The sequence below is a fragment of the Ranitomeya variabilis genome, chromosome 4, assembly GCF_051348905.1.
Source record: "Ranitomeya variabilis isolate aRanVar5 chromosome 4, aRanVar5.hap1, whole genome shotgun sequence".
Taxonomy (NCBI): Eukaryota; Metazoa; Chordata; class Amphibia; order Anura; family Dendrobatidae; genus Ranitomeya; species Ranitomeya variabilis.
In genome coordinates, this window is record NC_135235.1 from 48,454,500 (window position 1) to 48,471,891 (window position 17,392).

A 17,392-nucleotide genomic window follows, 5' to 3' on the forward strand; every position below is an offset into this window, starting at 1 on the left:
CCGTGTGCAAAAGTAATGGCGCCCCCGGCCCCGTGTGCAAAAGTAAGCGCGCCCTTGGCCCCGTGTGCAAAAGTAAGCGCGCCCCCGTCCCTGTGTGCAAAAGTAATGGCGCCCCCGGTCCCGTGTGCAAAAGTAATGGCGCCACCGGTCCCGTGTGCAAAAGTAATGGTGCCCCCGGTCCCGTGTGCAAAAGTAATGGCGCCCCCGGTCCCGTGTGCAAAAGTAATGGCGCCCCCGGTCCCGTGTGCAAAAGTAATGGCGCCCCCGTGTGCAAAAGTAATGGCGCCCCCGTCCCCGTGTGCAAAAGTAATGGCGCCCCCGTCCCCGTGTGCAAAAGTAATGGCGCCCCCGGCCCCGTGTGCAAAAGTAATGGCGCCCCCGGCCCCGTGTGCAAAAGTAATGGCGCCCCCGGCCCCGTGTGCAAAAGTAATGGCGCCCCCGGCCCCGTGTGCAAAAGTAATGGCGCCCCCGGCCCCGTGTGCAAAAGTAATGGCGCCCCCGACCCCGTGTGCAAAAGTAATGGCGCCCCCGGCCCCGTGTGCAAAAGTAATGGCGCCCCCGGCCCCGTGTGCAAAAGTAATGGCGCCCCCGGCCCCGTGTGCAAAAGTAATGGCGCCCCCGGCCCCGTGTGCAAAAGTAATGGCGCCCCCGGCCCCGTGTGCAAAAGTAATGGCGCCCCCGGCCCCGTGTGCAAAAGTAATGGCGCCCCCGGCCCGTGTGCAAAAGTAATGGCGCCCCCGGCCCCGTGTGCAAAAGTAATGGCGCCCCCGGCCCCATGTGCAAAAGTAATGGCGGCCCCGTGTGCAAAAGTAATGGCGCCCCCGTCCCCGTGTGCAAAAGTAATGGCGCCCCCGTCCCCGTGTGCAAAAGTAATGGCGCCCCCGGCCCCGTGTGCAAAAGTAATGGCGCCCCCGGCCCCGTGTGCAAAAGTAATGGCGCCCCCGGCCCCGTGTGCAAAAGTAAGCGCGCCCCCGGCCCCGTGTGCAAAAGTAAGCGCGCCCTTGGCCCCGTGTGCAAAAGTAAGCGCGCCCCCGTCCCTGTGTGCAAAAGTAATGGCGCCCCCGGTCCCGTGTGCAAAAGTAATGGCGCCACCGGTCCCGTGTGCAAAAGTAATGGTGCCCCCGGTCCCGTGTGCAAAAGTAATGGCGCCCCCGGTCCCGTGTGCAAAAGTAATGGCGCCCCCGGTCCCGTGTGCAAAAGTAATGGCGCCCCCGGCCCCGTGTGCAAAAGTAATGGCGCCCCCGTGTGCAAAAGTAATGGCGCCCCCGTCCCCGTGTGCAAAAGTAATGGCGTCCCCGTGTGCAAAAGTAATGGCGCCCCCGTCCCCGTGTGCAAAAGTAATGGCGCCCCCGTCCCCGTGTGCAAAAGTAATGGCGCCCCCGTCCCCGTGTGCAAAAGTAATGGCGCCCCCGTCCCCGTGTGCAAAAGTAATGGCGCCCCCGGCCCCGTGTGCAAAAGTAATGGCGCCCCCGGCCCCGTGTGCAAAAGTAATGGCGCCCCCTGGCCCCGTGTGCAAAAGTAATGGCGCCCCCGGCCCCGTGTGCAAAAGTAATGGCGCCACCGGTCCCGTGTGCAAAAGTAATGGCGCCCCCGGTCCCGTGTGCAAAAGTAATGGCGCCCCCGGCCCCGTGTGCAAAAGTAATGGCGCCCCCGGCCCCGTGTGCAAAAGTAATGGCGCCCCCGGCCCCGTGTGCAAAAGTAATGGCGCCCCCGGCCCCGTATGCAAAAGTAATGGCGCCCCCGGCCCCGTGTGCAAAAGTAATGGCGCCCCCGGCCCCGTGTGCAAAAGTAATGGCGCCCCCGGCCCCGTGTGCAAAAGTAATGGCGCCCCCGGCCCCGTGTGCAAAAGTAATGGCGCCCCCGGCCCCATGTGCAAAAGTAATGGCGCCCCCGGCCCCGTGTGCAAAAGTAATGGCGCCCCCGGCCCCGTGTGCAAAAGTAATGGCGCCCCCGGCCCCGTGTGCAAAAGTAATGGCGCCCCCGGCCCCGTGTGCAAAAATAATGGCGCCCCCGGCCCCGTGTGCAAAAGTAAGCGCGCCCTTGGCCCCGTGTGCAAAAGTAAGCGCGCCCTTGGCCCCGTGTGCAAAAGTAAGCGCGCCCCCGTCCCTGTGTGCAAAAGTAATGGCGCCCCCGGTCCCGTGTGCAAAAGTAATGGCGCCACCGGCCCTGTGTGCAAAAGTAATGGCGCCCCCGGTCCCGTGTGCAAAAGTAATGGCGCCCCCGGTCCCGTGTGCAAAAGTAATGGCGCCCCCGGTCCCGTGTGCAAAAGTAATGGCGCCCCGGGCCCCGTGTGCAAAAGTGATGGCGCCCCCGGCCCCGTGTGCAAAAGTATTGGCGCCTCCGGCCCCGTGTGCAAAAGTAAGTGCGCCCCTGGCCCCGTGTGCAAAAGTGATGGCGCCCCCGGCCCCGTGTGCAAAAGTGATGGCGCCCCCGGGCCCCGTGTGCAAAAGTGATGGCGCCCCCGGCCCCGTGTACAAAAGTAATGGCGCCCCCGGTCCCGTGTGCAAAAGTAATGGCGCCCCCGGTCCCGTGTGCAAATGTAATGGCGCCCCCGGTCCCGTGTGCAAAAGTAATGGCGCCCCCGGTCCCGTGTGCAAAAGTAATGGCGCCCCCGGTCCCGTGTGCAAAAGTAATGGCGCCCCCGGTCCCGTGTGCAAAAGTAATGGCGCCCCCGGTCCCGTGTGCAAAAGTAATGGCGCCCCCGGGCCCCGTGTGCAAAAGTAATGGCGCCCCCGGGCCCCGTGTGCAAAAGTGATGGCGCCCCCGGGCCCCGTGTGCAAAAGTGATGGCGCCCCCGGGCCCCGTGTGCAAAAGTGATGGCGCCCCGGGCCCCGTGTGCAAAAGTGATGGCGCCCCCGGCCCCGTGTGCAAAAGTAATGGCGCCCCCGGCCCCGTGTGCAAAAGTAATGGCGCCCCCGGCCCTGTGTGCAAAAGTAATGGCGCCCCCGGCCCCGTGTGCAAAAGTAATGGCGCCCCCGGCCCCGTGTGCAAAAGTAATGGCGCCCCCGGCCCCGTGTGCAAAAGTAATGGCGCCCCCGGCCCCGTGTGCAAAAGTAATGGCGCCCCCGGCCCCGTGTGCAAAAGTAATGGCGCCCCCGGCCCCGTGTGCAAAAGTAATGACGCCCCCGGCCCCGTGTGCAAAAGTAATGGCGCCCCCGGCCCCGTGTGCAAAAGTAATGGCGCCCCCGGCCCCGTGTGCAAAAGTATTGGCGCCCCCGGCCCCGTGTGCAAAGGTAAGTGCGCCCCCGGCCCCGTGTGCAAAAGTAAGCACGCCCCCGGCCCCGTGTGCAAAAGTAAGCGCGCCCCCGGCCCCGTGTGCAAAAGTAAGCGCGCCCCCGGCCCCGTGTGCAAAAGTAAGCGCGCCCCCGGCCCCGTGTGCAAAAATAATGGCGCCCCCGGCCCCGTGTGCAAAAATAATGGCGCCCCCGGCCCCGTGTGCAAAAGTAATGGTGCCCTTGGCCCCGTGTGCAAAAGTAAGCGCGCCCCCGGCCACATGTGCAAAAGTAAGTGCTCCCCTGGACCCGGGTGTGGAAAAGTAAGTGGCCCCCCTGGTCCGGTGTGTGAAAAGTGCTGCTGTAAAGCTGGCAGCGCTGTTCAAGCACCATGTATTTCCTTCAGGAAATGCCCATCTAGTTATTATTATTATGGTGCTTGAACCTCCTAGGTTCAAGCAACATATTGTAATCCGATTTCTTATATTTTATTATTATGGTGCTTGAACCCTCCTAGGTTCAAGCAACATATTGTAATCCGATTTCTTATATTTTATTCTTCTTCTTCTCCGCGTTTTCCGCAATTAATGCGGCCCGAACCGCTCGGCGCAGAGACCCCGTTCAGGCGGCGTTTCGAAGGCCTCGGTGGGGACAGGTGTGCTATGACTTTTATAGTCGATCTGATATGTAGATTTTATTTAAATCGCATTTAAAAAAAAAAAATTCCCATAGGAAATAATGGCGAACTTTCCATTACCCCGAACTTGACCTTCCAAAGATGGCAGCTATGCAAATGTACGGTGTCCATTTTAGGACATGATCATTTATTAAAGTCAAACATCAGAATAAAGTGACTATGACACCCTCTCGTCCCGTGTGTGAAAAGTAAGTGCCCCCCCGGCCCCGTGTGTGAAAAGTAAGTGCCCCCCGGCCCCGTGTGTGAAAAGTAAGTGCCCCCCGGCCCCGTGTGTGAAAAGTAAGTGCCCCCCGGCCCCGTGTGTGAAAAGTAAGTGCCCCCCGGCCCCGTGTGTGAAAAGTAAGTGCCCCCCCGGCCCCGTGTGTGAAAAGTAAGTGCCCTCCCGGCCCCGTGTGCAAAAGTAAGTGCGCCCCCGGCCCCGTGTGCAAAAGTAAGTGCGCCCCCGGCCCCGTGTGCAAAAGTAAGTGCGCCCCCGGCCCCGTGTGCAAAAGTAAGTGCGCCCCCGGCCCCGTGTGCAAAAGTAAGAGCGCCCCCGGCCCCGTGTGCAAAAGTAAGTGCGCCCCCGGCCCCGTGTGCAAAAGTAAGTGGGCCCCCGGCCCCGTGTGCAAAAGTAAGTGCGCCCCCGGCCCCGTGTGCAAAAGTAAGTGCGCCCCCGGCCCCGTGTGCAAAAGTAAGTGCGCCCCCGGCCCCGTGTGCAAAAGTAAGTGCGCCCCCGGCCCCGTGTGCAAAAGTAAGTGCGCCCCCGGCCCCGTGTGCAAAAGTAAGTGCGCCCCCGGCCCCGTGTGCAAAAGTAAGTGCGCCCCCGGCCCCGTGTGCAAAAGTAAGTGCGCCCCCGGCCCCGTGTGCAAAAGTAAGAGCGCCCCCGGCCCCGTGTGCAAAAGTAAGTGCGCCCCCGGCCCCGTGTGCAAAAGTAAGTGGGCCCCCGGCCCCGTGTGCAAAAGTAAGTGCGCCCCCGGCCCCGTGTGCAAAAGTAAGTGCGCCCCCGGCCCCGTGTGCAAAAGTAAGTGCGCCCCCGGCCCCGTGTGCAAAAGTAAGTGCGCCCCCGGCCCCGTGTGCAAAAGTAAGTGCGCCCCCGGCCCCGTGTGCAAAAGTAAGTGCGCCCCCGGCCCCGTGTGCAAAAGTAAGTGCGCCCCCGGCCCCGTGTGCAAAAGTAAGTGCGCCCCCGGCCCCGTGTGCAAAAGTAAGTGCGCCCCCGGCCCCGTGTGCAAAAGTAAGTGCGCCCCCGGCCCCGTGTGCAAAAGTAAGTGCCCCCCGGCCCCGTGTGTGAAAAGTAAGTGCCCCCCGGCCCCGTGTGTGAAAAGTAAGTGCCCCCCGGCCCCGTGTGTGAAAAGTAAGTGCCCCCCGGCCCCGTGTGTGAAAAGTAAGTGCCCCCCGGCCCCGTGTGTGAAAAGTAAGTGCCCCCCGGCCCCGTGTGTGAAAAGTAAGTGCCCCCCCGGCCCCGTGTGTGAAAAGTAAGTGACCCACAACTCTGACCTGTATATAGGAGTCTGTATATAGGGGGATGTCTGTATATAGGAGTGGTGTCTGTATTTAGAGGGATGTCTGTATATAGGAGTGGTGTCTGTATATAGGGGAATGTCTGTATATAGGAGTGGTGTCTGTATATAGGGGATTGTCTGTATATAGGAGTGGTGTCTGTATATAGAGGGATGTCTGTATATAGGAGTGGTGTCTGTATATAGAGGGATGTCTGTATATAGGAGTGGTGTCTGTATATAGGGGAATGTCTGTATATAGGAGTGGTGTCTGTATATAGGGGATTGTCTGTATATAGGAGTGGTGTCTGTATATAGAGGGATGTCTGTATATAGGAGTGGTGTCTGTATATAGAGGGATGTCTGTATATAGGAGTGATGTCTGTATATAGGGGGATGTCTGTATATAGGAGTGGTGTCTGTATATAGAGGGATGTCTGTATATAAGAGTGGTGTCTGTATATAGAGGGATGTCTGTAAATAGGAGTGGTGTCTGTATATAGAGGGATGTCTGTATATAGGAGTGGTGTCTGTATATAGAGGGATGTCTGTATATAAGAGTGGTGTTTGTATATAGGGGGATGTCTGTATATAGGAGTGGTGTCTGTATATAGAGGGATATCTGTATAAAGGAGAGATGTCTGTATATAGAGGGATGTCTGTATATAGGAGTGGTGTCTGTATATAGGGGGATGTCTGAATATAGGAGATATGTCTGTATATATAGGGATGTCTGTATATAGGAGTGGTGTCTGTATATAAGGGGATGTCTGTATATAGGAGTGGTTTCTGTATATAGGAGGATTTCTGTATATAGCAGTGGTGTCTGTATATAGAGGGATGTCTGTATTTAGGAGAGATGTCTGTATATAGAGGGATGTCTGTATATAAGAGTGGTGTCTGTATATAGAGGGATGTCTGTATATAGGAGTGGTGTCTGTATATAGAGGGATGTCTGTATATAGGAGTGGTGTCTGTATATAGAGGGATGTCTGTATATAGGAGTGGTGTCTGTATATAGAGGGATGTCTGTATATAGGAGTGGTGTCTGTATATAGAGGGATGTCTGTATATAGGAGTGGTGTCTGTATATAGAGGGATGTCTGTATATAGGAGTGGTGTCTGTATATAGGGGGATGTCTGTATATAGGAGTGGTGTCTGTATATAGAGGGATGTCTGTATATAGGAGAGATGTCTGTATATAGGAGTGGTGTCTGTATATAGAGGGATGTCTGTATATAGGAGTGGTGTCTGTATATAGAGGTATGTCTGTATATAGGAGTGGTGTCTGTATATAGAGGGATGTCTGTATATAGGAGAGGTGCCTGCATATAGGAGTGGTGTCTGTATATAGGAGTGGTGTCTGTATACAGAGGGATGTCTGTATATAGGATTGGTGTCTGTATATAGGGGGATGTCTGTATATTGTAGTGCTGTCTGTATATAGGGGTATGTCTGTATAAAGGAGTGGTATCTGTATATAGAGGGATCTCTGTATATGGTAGTGGTGTCTGTATATAGAGGGATGTCTGTATGTAGGAGTTGTGTCTGTATATAGGAGTGGTGTCTGTATATAGGAGTATTGTCTGTATATAAGAGGATGTGGCCAAAGTGGCTACCAAGGATTCCTGCATGCCAAAATGGCTACCAAGGGGCCAATGTTGCTAACAAGGGCCCCCGCACATCAAAGTGGCTACCAAGGGGCCAAATTGGATACCCAGGGGCAGGGCCCTGCATGCCAGACTTGCTCCTGAGGTTCATTGGCAGCTGGCAGCGCTGTTCAAGCACCATGTATTTCCTTCAGGAAATGCCCATCTAGTTATTATTATTCTTCTTCTTCTCCGCGTTTTCCGCAATTAATGCGGCCCGAACCGCTCGGCGCAGAGACCCCGTTCAGGCGGCGTTTCGAAGCCCTCGGTGGGGACAGGTGTGCTATGACTTTTATAGTCGATCCAATATGTAGATTTTATTTAAATCGCATTTTAAAAAAAAAATTTCCCATAGGAAATAATGGCGAACTTTCCATTACCCCCAACTTGACCTTCCAAAGATGGCAGCTATGCAAATGTACGGTATCCATTTTAGGACATGATCATTTATCACACGGCCCCGTGTGCAAAAGTAAGTGCGCCCCCGGCCCCGTGTGCAAAAGTAAGTGCGCCCCCGGCCCCGTGTGCAAAAGTAAGTGCCCCCACGGCCCCGTGTGTGAAAAGTAAGTGCCCCCACGGCCCCGTGTGTGAAAAGTAAGTGCCCCCCCCCCCGGCCCCGTGTGTAAAAAGTAAGTGCCCCCCCCCCCCCCCCCGGCCCCGTGTGTAAAAAGTAAGTGCCCCCCCGGCCCCGTGTGTAAAAAGTAAGTGCCCCCCGGCCCCGTGTGTCAAAAGTAAGTGCCCCCCCGGCCCTGTGTGTCAAAAGTAAGTGCCCCCCCGGCCCCGTGTGTCAAAAGTAAGTGCCCCGTGTGTCAAAAGTAAGCGCTCCCCCGGCCCCGTGTGCAAAAGTAAGCGCGCCCCCGGCCCCGTGTGCAAAAGTAAGCGCGCCCCCGGCCCCGTGTGCAAAAGTAAGCGCGCCCCCGGCCCCGTGTGCAAAAGTAATGGCGCCCCCGGCCCCGTGTGCAAAAGTAATGGCGCCCCCGGCCCCGTGTGCAAAAGTAATGGCGCCCCCGTCCCCGTGTGCAAAAGTAATGGGGCCCCCGGCCCCGTGTGCAAAAGTAATGGCGCCCCCGGCCCCGTGTGCAAAAGTAATGGCGCCCCCGGCCCCGTGTGCAAAAGTAATGGCGCCCCCGGCCCCGTGTGCAAAAGTAATGGCGCCCCCGGCCCCGTGTGCAAAAGTAATGGCGCCCCCGGCCCCGTGTGCAAAAGTAATGGCGCCCCCGACCCCGTGTGCAAAAGTAATGGCGCCCCCGGCCCCGTGTGCAAAAGTAAGCGCGCCCCCGGCCCCGTGTGCAAAAGTAATGGCGCCCCCGGCCCCGTGTGCAAAAGTAATGGCGCCCCCGGCCCCGTGGGCAAAAGTAATGGCGCCCCCGGCCCCGTGGGCAAAAGTAATGGCGCCCCCGGCCCCGTGTGCAAAAGTAATGGCGCCCCCGGCCCCGTGTGCAAAAGTAATGGCGCCCCCGGCCCCGTGTGCAAAAGTAATGGCGCCCCCGGCCCCGTGTGCAAAAGTAATGGCGCCCCCGGCCCCGTGTGCAAAAGTAATGGCGCCCCCCCGGCCCCGTGTGCAAAAGTAATGGCGCCCCCGTGTGCAAAAGTAATGGCGCCCCCGGCCCCGTGTGCAAAAGTAATGGCGCCCCCGGCCCCGTGTGCAAAAGTAATGGCGCCCCCGGCCCCGTGTGCAAAAGTAATGGCGCCCCCGGCCCCGTGTGCAAAAGTAATGGCGCCCCCGTGTGCAAAAGTAATGGCGCCCCCGTGTGCAAAAGTAATGGCGCCCCCGTGTGCAAAAGTAATGGCGGCCCCGTGTGCAAAAGTAATGGCACCCCCGTGTGCAAAAGTAATGGCGCCCCCGGCCCCGTGTGCAAAAGTAATGGCGCCCCCGGCCCCGTGTGCAAAAGTAATGGCGCCCCCGGCCCCGTGTGCAAAAGTAATGGCGCCCCCGGCCCCGTGTGCAAAAGTAATGGCGCCCCCGGCCCCGTGTGCAAAAGTAATGGCGCCCCCGGCCCCGTGTGCAAAAGTAATGGCGCCCCCGGCCCCGTGTGCAAAAGTAATGGCGCCCCCGGCCCCGTGTGCAAAAGTAATGGCACCCCCGTGTGCAAAAGTATTGGCGCCCCCGGCCCCGTGTGCAAAAGTAATGGCGCCCCCGTGTGCAAAAGTAATGGCGCCCCCGGCCCCGTGTGCAAAAGTAATGGCGCCCCCGGCCCCGTGTGCAAAAGTAATGGCGCCCCCGGCCCCGTGTGCAAAAGTAATGGCGCCCCCGGCCCCGTGTGCAAAAGTAATGGCGCCCCCGGCCCCGTGTGCAAAAGTAATGGCGCCCCCGGCCCCGTGTGCAAAAGTAATGGCGCCCCCGGCCCCGTGTGCAAAAGTAATGGCGCCCCCGGCCCCGTGTGCAAAAGTAATGGCGCCCCCGGCCCCGTGTGCAAAAGTAATGGCGCCCCCGGCCCCGTGTGCAAAAGTAATGGCGCCCCCGTGTGCAAAAGTAATGGCACCCCCGTGTGCAAAAGTAATGGCGCCCCCGGCCCCGTGTGCAAAAGTAATGGCGCCCCCGGCCCCGTGTGCAAAAGTAATGGCGCCCCCGGCACCGTGTGCAAAAGTAATGGCGCCCCCGGCACCGTGTGCAAAAGTAATGGCGCCCCCGGCCCCGTGTGCAAAAGTAATGGCGCCCCCGGCCCCGTGTGCAAAAGTAATGGCGCCCCCGGCCCCGTGTGCAAAAGTAATGGCGCCCCCGGCCCCGTGTGCAAAAGTAATGGCGCCCCCGGCCCCGTGTGCAAAAGTAATGGCGCCCCCGGCCCCGTGTGCAAAAGTAATGGCGCCCCCGGCCCCGTGTGCAAAAGTAATGGCGCCCCCGGCCCCGTGTGCAAAAGTAATGGCGCCCCCGGCCCCGTGTGCAAAAGTAATGGCACCCCGTGTGCAAAAGTAATGGCGCCCCCGTGTGCAAAAGTAATGGCGCCCCCGGCCCCGTGTGCAAAAGTAATGGCGCCCCCGGCACCGTGTGCAAAAGTAATGGCGCCCCCGGCACCGTGTGCAAAAGTAATGGCGCCCCCGGCACCGTGTGCAAAAGTAATGGCGCCCCCGGCCCCGTGTGCAAAAGTAATGGCGCCCCCGGCCCCGTGTGCAAAAGTAATGGCGCCCCCGGCCCCGTGTGCAAAAGTAATGGCGCCCCCGGCCCCGTGTGCAAAAGTAATGGCGCCCCCGGCCCCGTGTGCAAAAGTAATGGTGCCCCCGGCCCCGTGTGCAAAAGTAATGGCGCCCCCGGCCCCGTGTGCAAAAGTAATGGCGCCCCCGGCCCCGTGTGCAAAAGTAATGGCGCCCCCGGCCCCGTGTGCAAAAGTAATGGCGCCCCTGGCCCCGTGTGCAAAAGTAATGGCGCCCCCGGCCCCGTGTGCAAAAGTAATGGCGCCCTTGGCCCCGTGTGCAAAAGTAAGCGCGCCCCCGGCCCCGTGTGCAAAAGTAAGTGCTCCCCTGGACCCGGGTGTGGAAAAGTAAGTGGCCCCCCTGGTCCGGTGTGTGAAAAGTGCTGCTGTAAAGCTGGCAGCGCTGTTCAAGCACCATGTATTTCCTTCAGGAAATGCCCATCTAGTTATTATTATTATTCTTCTCCGCGTTTTCCGCAATTAATGCGGCCCGAACCGCTCGGCGCAGAGACCCCGTTCAGGCGGCGTTTCGAAGGCCTCGGTGGGGACAGGTGTGCTATGACTTTTATAGTCGATCCGATATGTAGATTTTATTTAAATCGCATTTAAAAAAAAAAATTTCCCATAGGAAATAATGGCGAACTTTCCATTACCCCGAACTTGACCTTCCAAAGATGGCAGCTATGCAAATGTACGGTGTCCATTTTAGGACATGATCATTTGTCAAAGTCAAACATCAGAATAAAGTGACTATGACACCCTCTCGTCCCGTGTGTGAAAAGTAAGTGCCCCCCCGGCCCCGTGTGTGAAAAGTAAGTCCCCCCCCCCGGCCCCGTGTGTGAAAAGTAAGTGCCCCCCCCGACCCCGTGTGTGAAAAGTAAGTGCCCCCCCGGCCCCGTGTGTCAAAAGTAAGTGCCCCCTGCCCCGTGTGTGAAAAGTAAGTGCCCCCCCGGCCCCGTGTGTGAAAAGTAAGTGCCCCCCGGCCCTGTGTGCAAAAGTAAGTGCGCCCCCGGCCCCGTGTGCAAAAGTAAGTGCGCCCCCGGCCCCGTGTGCAAAAGTAAGTGCGCCCCCGGCCCCGTGTGCAAAAGTAAGTGCGCCCCCGGCCCCGTGTGCAAAAGTAAGTGCGCCCCCGGCCCCGTGTGCAAAAGTAAGTGCGCCCCCGGCCCCGTGTGCAAAAGTAAGTGCGCCCCCGGCCCCGTGTGCAAAAGTAAGTGCGCCCCTGGCCCCGTGTGCAAAAGTAAGTGCGCTTCCGGCCCTGTGTGCAAAAGTAAGTGCGCCCCCGGCCCCGTGTGCAAAAGTAAGTGCGCCCCTGGCCCCGTGTGCAAAAGTAAGTGCGCCCCCGGCCCCGTGTGCAAAAGTAAGTGCGCCCCCCGGCCCCGTGTGCAAAAGTAAGTGCGCCCCCGGCCCCGTGTGCAAAAGTAAGTGCGCCCCCGGCCCCGTGTGCAAAAGTAAGTGCGCCCCCGGCCCCGTGTGCAAAAGTAAGTGCGCCCCCGACCCCGTGTGCAAAAGTAAGTGCGCCCCCGGCCCCGTGTGCAAAAGTAAGTGCGCCCCCGGCCCCGTGTGCAAAAGTAAGTGCGCCCCCGGCCCCGTGTGCAAAAGTAAGTGCGCCCCTGGCCCCGTGTGCAAAAGTAAGTGCGCTTCCGGCCCTGTGTGCAAAAGTAAGTGCGCCCCCGGCCCCGTGTGCAAAAGTAAGTGCGCCCCTGGCCCCGTGTGCAAAAGTAAGTGCGCCCCCGGCCCCGTGTGCAAAAGTAAGTGCGCCCCCGGCCCCGTGTGCAAAAGTCTAAGTGCGCCCCCGGCCCCGTGTGCAAAAGTAAGTGCGCCCCCGGCCCCGTGTGCAAAAGTAAGTGCGCCCCCGGCCTCGTGTGCAAAAGTAAGTGTGCCCTCGGCCTCGTGTGCAAAAGTAAGTGCGCCCTCAGCCCCGTGTGCAAAAGTAAGTGCGCCCCCGGCCCCGTGTGCAAAAGTAAGTGCGCCCCCGGCCCCGTGTGCAAAAGTAAGTGCGCCCCCGGCCCCGTGTGCAAAAGTAAGTGCGCCCCCGGCCCCGTGTGCAAAAGTAAGTGCGCCCCCGGCCCCGTGTGCAAAAGTAAGTGCGCCCCCGGCCCCGTGTGTGAAAAGTAAGTGCCCCCCCGGCCCCGTGTGTGAAAAGTAAATGCCCCCCAGGCCCCGTGTGTGAAAAGTAAGTGCCCCCCGGCCACGTGTGTGAAAAGTAAGTGCCCCACAACTCTGACCTGTATATAGGAGTCTGTATATAGGGGGATGTCTGTATATAGGAGTGGTGTCTGTATATAGAGGGATGTCTGTATATAGGAGTGGTGTCTGTATATAGAGGGAGGTCTGTATATAGGAGTGGTGTCTGTATATAGGGGATTGTCTGTATATAGGAGTGGTGTCTGTATATAGAGGGATGTCTGTATATAGGAGAGGTGTCTGTATATAGAGGGATGTCTGTATATAGGAGTGATGTCTGTATATAGGGGGATGTCTGTATATAGGATTAGTGTCTGTATATAGAGGGATGTCTGTATATAAGAGTGGTGTCTGTATATAGAGGGATGTCTGTATATAGGAGTGGTGTCTGTATATAGAGGGATGTCTGTATATAGGAGTGGTGTCTGTATATAGAGGGATGTCTGTATATAAGAGTGGTGTCTGTATTTAGGGGGATGTCTGTATATAGGAGTGGTGTCTGTATATAGAGGGATATCTGTATAAAGGAGAGATGTCTGTATATAGGAGTGGTGTCTGTATATAGAGGGATGTCTGTATATAGGAGAGATGTCTGTATATAGAGGGATGTCTGTATATAGGAGTGGTGTCTGTACATAGAGGGATGTCTGTATATAGGAGTGGTGTCTGTATATAGAGGGATGTCTGTATATAGTAGTGGTGTCTGTATACAGAGGGATGTCTGTATATAGGAGTGGTGTCTGTATATAGAGGGAGGTCAGTATATAAGAGTGGTGTCTGTATATAGGGGGAAGTCTGTATATAGGAGTGGTGTCTGTATATAGAGGGATGTCTGTATATAGGAGTGGTGTCTGTATGTAGAGGGATGTCTGTATATAGGAGTGGTGTCTGTATACAGAGGGATGTCTGTATATAGGAGTGCTGTCTGTATATAGGGGGATGTCTGTATATAGGAGTGGTGTCTGTATATAGAGGGATGTCTGTATATAGGATTGGTGTCTGTATATAGAGGGATGTCTGTATATAGGAGTGGTGTCTGTATATAGGGGGATGTCTGTATATAGGAGTGGTGTCTGTATATAGAGGGATGTCTGTATATAGGAGTGGTGTCTGTATATAGAGGAATGTCTGTATATAGGAGTGGTGTCTGTATACAGAGGGATGTCTGTATATAGGAGTGCTGTCTGTATATAGGGGGATGTCTGTATATAGGAGTGGTGTCTGTATATAGAGGGATGTCTGTATATAGGATTGGTGTCTGTATATAGAGGGATGTCTGTATATAGGAGTGGTGTCTGTATATAGGGGGATGTCTGTATATAGGAGTGGTGTCTGTATATAGAGGGATGTCTGTATATAGGAGTGGTGTCTGTATATAGAGGAATGTCTGTATATAGGAGTGGTGTCTGTATACAGAGGGATGTCTGTATATAGGAGTGGTGTCTGTATATAGGGGGATGTCTGAATATAGGAGTGGTGTCTGTATATAGAGGGATGTCTGTATATAGGAGTGGTGTCTGTATATAGAGGGATGTCTGTATATAGGAGTGGTGTCTGTATACAGAGGGATGTCTGTATATAGGAGTGGTGTCTGTATATAGGGGGATGTCTGTATATAGGAGTGGTGTCTGTATATAGAGGGATGTCTGTATATAGGAGTGGTGTCTGTATGTAGAGGGATGTCTGTATATAGGAGTGGTGTCTGTATACAGAGGGATGTCTGTATATAGGAGTGCTGTCTGTATATAGGGGGATGTCTGTATATAGGAGTGGTGTCTGTATATAGAGGGATGTCTGTATATAGGATTGGTGTCTGTATATAGAGGGATGTCTGTATATAGGAGTGGTGTCTGTATATAGGGGGATGTCTGTATATAGGAGTGGTGTCTGTATATAGAGGGATGTCTGTATATAGGAGTGGTGTCTGTATATAGAGGAATGTCTGTATATAGGAGTGGTGTCTGTATACAGAGGGATGTCTGTATATAGGAGTGGTGTCTGTATATAGGGGGATGTCTGTATATAGGAGTGTTGTCTGTATATAGTGGGATGTCTGTATATAGGAGTGGTGTCTGTATATAGAGGGATGTCTGTATATAGGAGAGATGTCTGTATATACAGGGATGTCTGTATATAGGAGTGGTGTCTGTATATAGAGGGATGTCTGTATATAGGAGTGGTGTCTGTATATAGAGGGATGTCTGTATATAGGAGTGGTGTCTGTATATAGAGGGATGTCTGTATATAGGATTGGTGTCTGTATACAGAGGGATGTCTGTATATAGGAGTGGTGTCTGTATATAGGGGGATGTCTGTATATAGGAGTGGTGTCTGTATATAGGGGGATGTCTGTATATAGGAGTGGTGTCTGTATATAGGGGGATGTCTGTATATAGGAGTGGTGTCTGTATATAGGGGGATGTCTGTATATAGGAGTGGTGTCTGTATATAGAGGGATGTCTGTATATAGGAGAGGTGTCTGTATATAGAGGGATGTCTGTATATAGGAGTGGTGTCTGTATATAGGGGGATGTCTGTATATAGGAGTGGTGTCTGTATATAGAGGGATGTCTGTATATAGGAGTGGTGTCTGTATATAGAGGGATGTCTGTATATAGGAGTGGTGTCTGTATACAGAGGGATGTCTGTATATAGGAGTGGTGTCTGTATATAGGGGGATGTCTGAATATAGGAGTGGTGTCTGTATATAGAGGGATGTCTGTATATAGGAGTGGTGTCTGTATACAGAGGGATGTCTGTATATAGGAGTGGTGTCTGTATATAGGGGGATGTCTGTATATAGGAGTGGTGTCTGTATATAGGGGGATGTCTGTATATAGGAGAGGTGTCTGTATATAGCGGGATGTCTGTATATAGGAGTGGTGTCTGTATATAGGGGGATGTCTGTATATAGGAGTGGTGTCTGTATATAGAGGGATGTCTGTATATAGGAGTGGTGTCTGTATATAGAGGGATGTCAGTATATAGGAGTGGTGTCTGTATACAGAGGGATGTCTGTATATAGGAGTGGTGTCTGTATATAGGGGGATGTCTGTATATAGGAGTGGTGTCTGTATATAGAGGGATGTCTGTATATAGGAGTGGTGTCTGTATACAGAGGGATGTCTGTATATAGGAGTGGTGTCTGTATATAGGGGGATGTCTGTATATAGGAGTGGTGTCTGTATATAGGGGGATGTCTGTATATAGGAGTGGTGTCTGTATATAGGGGGATGTCTGTATATAGGAGTGGTGTCTGTATATAGGGGGATGTCTGTATATAGGAGTGGTGTCTGTATATAGAGGGATGTCTGTATATAGGAGAGGTGTCTGTATATAGAGGGATGTCTGTATATAGGAGTGGTGTCTGTATATAGGGGGATGTCTGTATATAGGAGTGGTGTCTTTATATAGAGGGATGTCTGTATATAGGAGTGGTGTCTGTATATAGAGGGATGTCTGTATATAGGAGTGGTGTCTGTATACAGAGGGATGTCTGTATATAGGAGTGGTGTCTGTATATAGGGGGATGTCTGAATATAGGAGTGGTGTCTGTATATAGAGGGATGTCTGTATATAGGAGTGGTGTCTGTATACAGAGGGATGTCTGTATATAGGAGTGGTGTCTGTATATAGGGGGATGTCTGTATATAGGAGTGGTGTCTGTATATAGGGGGATGTCTGTATATAGGAGAGGTGTCTGTATATAGCGGGATGTCTGTATATAGGAGTGGTGTCTGTATATAGGGGGATGTCTGTATATAGGAGTGGTGTCTGTATATAGAGGGATGTCTGTATATAGGAGTGGTGTCTGTATATAGAGGGATGTCAGTATATAGGAGTGGTGTCTGTATACAGAGGGATGTCTGTATATAGGAGTGGTGTCTGTATATAGGGGGATGTCTGTATATAGGAGTGGTGTCTGTATATAGAGGGATGTCTGTATATAGGAGTGGTGTCTGTATACAGAGGGATGTCTGTATATAGGAGTGGTGTCTGTATATAGGGGGATGTCTGTATATAGGAGTGGTGTCTGTATACAGAGGGATGTCTGTATATAGGAGTGGTGTCTGTATATAGAGGGATGTCTGTATATAGGAGTGGTGTCTGTATACAGAGGGATGTCTGTATATAGGAGTGGTGTCTGTATATAGGGGGATGTCTGTATATAGGGGGATGCCTGTATATAGGAGTGTTGTCTGTATATAGTGGGATGTCTGTATATAGGAGTGGTGTCTGTATACAGAGGGATGCCTGTATATAGGAGTGGTGTCTGTATATACAGGGATGTCTGTATATAAGAGTGGTGTCTGTATATAGAGGGATGTCTGTATATAGGAGTGGTGTCTGTATTTAGAGGGATGTCTGTATATAGGAGTGGTGTCTGTATATAGGGGGATGTCTGTATATAGGAGTGGTGTCTGTATATAGGGGGATGTCTGTATATAGGAGTGGTGTCTGTATATAGGGGGATGTCTGTATATAGGAGTGGTGTCTGTATATAGAGGGATGTCTGTATATAAGAGTGGTGTCTGTATATAGGGGGATGTCTGTATATAGGAGTGGTGTCTGTATATAGAGGGATATCTGTATAAAGGAGAGATGTCTGTATATAGAGGGATGTCTGTATATAGGAGTGGTGTCTGTATATAGAGGGATGTCTGTATATAGGAGAGATGTCTGTATATAGAGGGATGTCTGTATATAGCAGTGGTGTCTGTACATAGAGGGATGTCTGTATATAGGAGTGGTGTCTGTATATAGAGGGATGTCTGTATATAGTAGTGGTGTCTGTATACAGAGGGTCTGTATATAGGAGTGGTGTCTGTATATAGAGGGATGTCTGTGTATAGGAGTGGTGTCTGTATATAGAGGGATGTCTGTATATAGGAGTGGTGTCTGTATACAGAGGGATGTCTGTATATAGGAGTGTTGTCTGTATATAGGGGGATGTCTGTATATAGGAGTGTTGTCTGTATATAGGGGGATGTCTCTATATAGGAGTGGTGTCTGTATATAGAGGGATGTCTGTATATAGGAGAGATG